The sequence below is a fragment of the Dermochelys coriacea genome, chromosome 9, assembly GCF_009764565.3.
Source record: "Dermochelys coriacea isolate rDerCor1 chromosome 9, rDerCor1.pri.v4, whole genome shotgun sequence".
Taxonomy (NCBI): Eukaryota; Metazoa; Chordata; order Testudines; family Dermochelyidae; genus Dermochelys; species Dermochelys coriacea.
Window position 1 is genome coordinate 29,447,955 of NC_050076.1, and position 7,850 is coordinate 29,455,804.

General features: G+C 37.2%; 1 long non-coding RNA gene across 1 annotated transcript; it reads right to left on the reverse strand.

The window, feature by feature from the left end:
• Positions 1-740: 740 nt before the first annotated feature.
• On the reverse strand, positions 741-6,819 carry LOC122455779. Its single transcript, XR_006274240.1, has 2 exons — positions 6,784-6,819; positions 741-871 (listed from the first exon to the last, which is right to left on the reverse strand). It is a non-coding gene; the product is annotated as an uncharacterized LOC122455779 (long non-coding RNA).
• Between the last annotated feature and the right edge of the window lie 1,031 nt (positions 6,820-7,850).

Consider the following 7,850-nt stretch of genomic DNA (forward strand, 5'->3'; position numbering starts at 1 on the left):
GTCCACAAGTCCCACACAACCAGGCTTAGTGTATAATGTAGCCACCTGTACTGCAAAAACAATCCCACAGCAGTGAGTCTCAGAGCCTGAGCCTGTGTAGTTAGGCTTGTGCTTCAGCACTAAAAATAGTCATGTAAACGTTCCTGTTCTGGCTGGAGCTTGGGCTCTGAAACCCACCCCAGATTTCCGAGCCCAAGTAGGGACGTCTACAGGGCCATAACATGAGCCCCACAAGCATGAGTCTGTAGACTCAGGCTCTGAGACTCACTGCCACTGGTATTTTTTTTGGCAGTTTTGATGTACCCTAAGTGATCCAGACCATCTAAGTATGGACATGGTGAGTCTATACACTGTGTGTTCCTAGCATTTTACCTTTCCCATTCTATTGCCTCAGATTGTTTGCTACACCCATTTGTTGTGTTTTAAGTACGGCTGTCAATTAATCGCAGTTAAGTCACGCGATTAACTCAAAAATTATCACGATTAATTGCATTTTTAATCACATCGTTAAACAATAGGATACCAATTGAAATTTATTAACTATTTTGGATGTTTTTCTACATTTTCATATATATTGTATTCTGTGTTGTAATTAAAATCAAAAGGTATATTTTTATTACAAATATTTTCACTGGAAAAATTATAAAAGAAATAGTATTTTTCAATTCACATCATACAAGTACTGTAATGCAATCTCTTTGTTGTGAAAGTGCAACTTACAAATGTAGATTTTTTTTTTGTTACATACTGCACTCAAAAACAAAACAATGTAAAACATCATAGCTTACAAGTCCACTCAGTCCTACTTCTTGTTCAGTCAATCGCTAAGACAGACAAATGTATTTACATATACAGGAGATAACGCTGTCCTCTTCCTATTTAGAATCTCACTAGAAAGTGAGAACAGGCATTTGCATGGGACTTTTGTAGCTGGCATTGCAAGGTATTTACGTGGCAGACATGCTAAATATTCATATGCCCCTTCATGCTTCGACCACCATTCCAGAGGACATGCTTCCATGCTGATGACGCTTGTTAAAAAAAAATAATGCGTTAATTAAATTTGTGACTGAACTCCTTGTGGGGGAGAATTGTATGCCTCCTCCTCTGTTTTACCCACATTCTGCCTTATATTTCATGTTATAGCAGTCTCGGACAATGACCCAGCACATGTTGTTCATTTTAAGAACACTTGCACTGCAGATTTGACAAAACACAAAGAAGGTACCAATGTGATATTTCTAAAGATAGCTATAGCACTCGACCCAAAACTTAGAATCTGAAGTGCCTTTCAAAATCTGAGAGGGATGAGGTGTGGAGCATGCTTTCAGAAGTCTTTAAAAGAGCAACACTCCAACGTGGAAACTGCAGAACTCAAATCACCAAAAAATAAAATCAACCTTCTGCTGGTGGCATCTGACTCAGATAATGAAAATGAACATGCATTGGTCCACATTGCTTTGGATTGTTATCGAGCAGAACCCGTCATCAACGTGGACGCATGTCCCCTGGAATGGTGGTTGAAGCCTGAAGGGACACATGAATCTTTAGTCCATCTGGCATGTAAATATCTTGTGATGCTGGCTACAACAGTGCCATGAGAACGCATGTTCTCACTTTCAGATGACATTGTAAACATGAAGTGGGCGGCATTGTCTCCTGCAAATGTAAACAAACTTCTTTGTCTGAAAAAAGAAAAGGAGTACTTGTGGCACCTTAGAGACTAACAAGTACTCCTTTTCTTTTTGCGAATACAGACTAACACGGCTTTTACTCTGAAACCTCTTCTTTGTCTGAGTGATTGGCTGAATAAGAAGTAGGACTGAGAACTGAGCGACTTGCAGACTCTAAAATTTTACTTTTTTTTATTTTTGAATGCAGTTACTTTTTGCACATAATTCTACATTTGTAAGTTCAACTTTCATGATAAAGAGATTGCACTACAGTACTTGGTATTAGGTGAATTGAAAAATACTATTTCTTTTGTTTTTTTACAGTGCAAATACGTGTAATCAAAAATAAATATAAACTGAGCACTATACACTTTGTATTCTGTGTTGTAATTGAAATCAATATATTAGAAAACATCCAAAATATTTAAATAAATGTTATTTGATGATTATTTAACAGTCCAATTAAAGGAGATTAATTTTTTTAATCACTTGACAGCCATAGTTTTAAGTTTATGTTTTAAGGTCTTCAAAACAAGGACTGTCTCTTGGTATGTGATCATACAATGCCTAGGACAGTAGTGCCCGTGACCCCTATAGGATCGTATGGGTAATACTGCCATAAAAATAAGTAGTAATAATAATAATAATTTAAAACCTAAGTATGCAACAGAGTAGGAAATATGAGAGTGATGTACGGTTAAGAGGATGGTTACCACATTACTATGGCAAAGTAGTAATATCTTCACTGTTGATAAATTAACATATTAACCTCTGATAATTCTTAGCTGGTGAGTAAGTTAACTCGCTGGCATAATTGTGTTAATGTTGTCACTATAAAAAAGGTCTCGGGGAAGGTAAACAGATATTGTATCCATTTTTTCCAGGTATATTCAGCTCATGTTTTGACATTTTTTTCCCGTATAGTTCTGTGACAATTATATTATTTCTCTTTGCTGAAATTGGAGCCAAATGCCTTCAAAACACATTTACCTTTGAAGTAATTAAAATAAAGTGTCCACTGACCACAGAAAATACACAACAATGCTCTGCATTAAAATGAGGAATGATAAGGAAAAAAATTGTTATGCAAGAAAACAGCAAGGGGAAAAAGGAGATTTCAATAGCAGAGTCTTGTCTTTTTCTCTTAACTGGAACCGTACCAAACCTAATCAGTTATTCTTAGCCATCTTGCAAATACAGTATCTGTTAGCTGTTATAGCTTGAAGATATTTGTTAAGAAGGCTGTCAGACTAGCAAAAGGGTCAAACCTGTTTTGCTCAGTTCATGCTCAAATGAGAGCTCATTTACAAGAATTTCCAGCATTTGGGGAAGTTTCTCACCAGATGAAGGTTTTCAGCATTGACAGGGACTTGAATCCATACTACAAATGTGACCAGTTTTGTTGTATATATTTTCCTGCTTGATTCCCATGCAGTGATTGGATAAATATAACAAATCTCCTCCATAGATGGTAATTACAGGGAGTTAGGCAGAGAGTAAGAGGATATCGCTAGATGTAGTTGAAAAAATATTGATAGTTTGATATCAAAAATATTGCCATGTTAGCTTTATAGTCATTTGCCTCATCCCCAGAATTTCAGGTAAGAAAGGTTGTGCTGCTGATTAAAAATGTATAGGACACAGAAGTTAATAAAACAAATCAAAATATACAAGTTAGAAAAAAGAAAATGTAGTCTCAGTCCTCAGCTAGTATAAATTGGTCTAGCTCCAGGCCAGATCCTCAAGTGATGTAAGTTAACTTAGAATCTGCCCCCTTTTGCCTAAAACATCTCTCAATAAAGATATTCTTGACCATTATTACTATAGCCTGGAAAACTACTTGGAACAAGCAACTTATTTTGATGAATTTAGCCTGTTTTTATTTACTTATGATTTATCCACAGACAGATATCAATTTTTAAAATTTGTTCATGAGTCACTGTTTGTGACTTATTAATTCTTTGCAATGTGGACATTTAAGTTAAGAACATAAGAATTTCAGAGACTCAGACCATGGCCCATCTTGCCCAGTATCCTGCCTCTGACAGTGTCCCAGAGCTTCGTGGAGACTGTACAGAACAGGGCAATTTTGAAGGGATCCACTGTTGGGGTTGCATCTCTGACCATCTTGACTGATATTGTCCAGTTATTTTTTGAACACAGTTATACTTTTGGCCATCACAACATCTCATTGCAATGAGTTCCACAGGTTAGTTGTGCATTTTGTGTAAACGTACTTCCTCTTGTTTGCATTAAACGGGGTGCCTATTAATTTCATTGGGTGACCCCTGGTTTTCGTATTGTGTATCAGGATAAATGACACTTCTTTGTTCACTTTTTCCATGCCTGTCATGATTTCATAGATCTCTATCATATCCCTCCTTAGTCGTCTTCTTTCCAAGCTGAACAACCCTAATCTTTTCAGTGTTTCCTTTTATGGAAGTGATTCCATACCCTTGATCATCTTTGTTGCCTTATCTGAAACTTTTTCAGTTACTCTGTCGTTTTTGAGGGGGTGATCAGAAGTGGACACTATTCAAGGTGTGAGCGCATCATGGATCTCTATGGTGGCATTGTGATTTGGTCTGTCTGATTTTCTATCCCTAATAGTTGCTAACATACTGGTAGCCTTTTTGGCTGTTATAGCACATTAAGCAAAAGTTTTCAGTTATCCATAGTGACTCCAAGATCTGTTTCTTGAGTGGTAACAGCAATTTAAAACCCATCATTGTATATGTACAGTTAGGATTATTGTTTCCAATATGCATTATTTTGCACTTATCAACTCTGAATTTCATCTGCCAGTTTGTTGCCTAGTCACCCAATTTTGCTAAATCTCTCTGTAAGACCTCGCTGTCTGCTTAGGACTTAACTATCTTGGATAATTTTGTGTGGCTGCAAACCAGCCACTTCACTTTTCACCCCTTTTCCAGATCATTGATGAATATATTGAACAGCACATGTCCCAGAACAGATCCTTGGGGCTCCCTGCTCTCTCCAGTGTGAAAACTGACCATTTATTCCTATCGTTCCGTTACTTACCCATGAGAAGACCTTCTCTCTTATCCCATGGGCTCTTCTTTCCTTAAGAGCCTTCATGAGGGACCTTATCAAAGGCTTTCTGAAAATCCTAATACACTATGGACTGGATCACCCTTATCCACAAGCTTGTTGACTCTCTCAAAGCATTCTAATGGATTGGTGAGACATGATTTCCCTTAACAAAAACCATCTTGACTCTTCCCCAACACATTGCATATTAATTCACTGATTAGATGACTCCAGCAGATACAAGATCTCACAATATCTGCTGATCATTTCCAATATGAGTGCTCATGTGTAATTGCATAGGTATTCACAAAATTCTCTGCAAGTATTCCTGTAAACAAAAACTTGTTCATATGATTGCTTGTGGAAACTTAATAAATGGACATATCGTGAATATAAAATTGAATTCATGATTTTTATCCAACAAATATTAGTGACGATTTTTCTCTCCTGGCATTTAGCCAAAATATAGGTACCAACAGTAAAGGTATGTGGTAACATAAAAAGACTTACCAGGCTTTTGTCAGAACCAGAGGTGGTGCAGGCTTCTCCTTATGCTGTGGCTGAGTTCCAGTATGGAAAAGAAATTGATGTTCCCCTTCACCTGGAAATAGATGAGATTCTACAACAGAATGAGACTGAGGAGCAGCAGGAAGAATGGTGATAATGACTAGGAGATCTCTACAGGTGTAGGAGTTCACCTCAGATCCCATATTCTGTGTCAGGGAAGTGCCTATGTTGCTAACAAGGTAGAACAGCCAATCCAGGAGCATCACTTGACCCAATTTGTTTTCATTTGTATATATTTTTAACAATTTTTGCTCAGACCTTCAGATAGGTTCATAATTATATGCTCCAAAATGCTGCTTCTGTTGCGGTTGTGTTGTTTGCTACCCCATTGTTAGCTCTGATGTTCTGACACCAATTGGCAGCAGCATGTGGAGGCAGCATGCTTGTCTTCATCCCTGTGGAGGGGATGTCTGTGTATGCCTAAGACAAGTCCAGCAATTCTTCTGTTATCAATGGTGGGATTCTGCATGGGTCAAGGTAGAGAATCTGCTTGGAACAGCTGTTGTACATGTGCACGTATGAATACGCCTTCTTGGCTCTACATCCTGTTGATGTTTACCTCCTTGATTAATGTCCAAGATGACAAAAAATGCTTGGACTTTTTTTATGGGTGTTCTCATTTGTTAGCCTGGGTAAGTATATGGGAAAGACCATCCATCTGACTGTCACAACAGACATATAGATCTGTTTTCAGACCCTGGATCATATTTTATTTCTTGAGATTTATTTCTTGAGATTAATTATGCGATTAATCATACTGTTAAACAATAATAGAATACCATTTATTTAAATATTTTTGAATGTTTTCTACATTTTCAAATATATTGATTTCAGTTACAACACAGAAGTGCACAGTGCTCACTCTATATTCATTTTTATTACCATATGTGTGCTATAAAAAATTCCATGCTAATGAGCGGTTCTGCACAATAACAATCCAAAGCAGTGCAGACCGACGCATGTTCGCTTTCATCATCTGAGTCAGATGCCACCTACAGAAGGTTGATTTTATTTTTTTGTGGTTTGGGTTCCACATTGGTTTCCATATCAAAGTGTTGCTCTTTTAAGACTTCTGAAAGCATGCTCCATACTTCATCCCTCTCAGATTTTGGACAGCACTTCAGATTCTTAAGTCTTGGGTCGAGTGCTGTAGCTATCTTTAGAAATCTCACATTGGTAGCTTCTTTGCATTTTGTCAAATCTGCAGTGCAAGTGTTCTTAAAATGAACAACATGTGCTGGTTCATTGTCCAAGACTGCTATAACATGAAATAAATGGCAGAATGTGGGTAAAAGAGAGGAGGAGGCATACAGTTCTCCCCCAAGGAGTTAAGTCACAAATTTAATTAATGCATTATATTTTTAACAAGTGTCATTCAGCATGGAAGCATGTCCTCTGGAACGGTGGCCAAAGCATGAAAAGGCATACGAATGTTCAGCATATCTGACACGTAAATACCTTGCAATACTGGCTACCAAAGTGCCATGCGAACGCCTGTTCTCACTTTCAGCTGACATTGTAAATAAGAAGTCAGCAGCATTATATCCCATAAATGTAAATAAACTTGTTTGTCTCAGTGATTGGCTGAACAAGAAAGTAGGACTTAGTGGACTTGTCGGCTCTAAAGTTTTACACTGTTTTGTTTTTGAGTGTAACGTAACAAAAATATCTACATTTGTAAATTGCATGTTCATGATAAAGAGATTGCATTACAGTATTGTATGAGGCGAATTGCATTACAGTGCAAATATTTGTAATAAAAATAATATAAAGTGAGCACTGTACTCTTTATATTGTGTTGTAATTTAAATCAATATATTTGCAAATGTAGAAAAACATAAATATTTAATAAATTTCAATTGGTATTCTGTTTAACAGTGTGATTAAACTGATTAATCATGATTAATTTTTGTATCACAATTTTTTTTTAGTTAATTGCGAGTTAATTTGATATTATCAATTTCTAAATATGTAGATGGATTCATATATTTAGCCAGTTATTATACCTGGAATCTTACTGGCAAGCAGTGGAGAACTCAAAGCACTAGTAAGATATGTTACCAGGGTGAAACGCCACTTAATAAGCAGGCTGCTATATTTTGTACTAGTGTCAGTTTGATGTGGTCTCAATGTATTACTCACTTAGGTGCATTGTTAGATCATAGGCTGTTCCAGATCTTGATCTTGCTACAGTTGTCCATGCCTCAATCACCACAAAATTAGATTACCTTAACACCCTCTACATGGGGCCGCACATCTATCTTGGCACCAGAATATTTGTTCCACTGCACCAAGGTATATACATGTCAGCTCTGTGGAGAGAAAACTGGCACAGAGAGTCCAGGTCAGTTCAGCATCACATCAGCATCCAGCTGTATGTCATTCTGTGACTGTACTGTTTCAAAAAATCTTACATGGCATATAAGCTATTAAACTGAGAGAGGTAACAGAGGAGTGTCCAATCAGCTCCTCTGATTGTTTTGGCTTCAAAAGTTTGGTCCAGGGTGCATCAAGGATCAGATCATAAACCCACTGAAGTCAATAGACAGACTCCAGTTA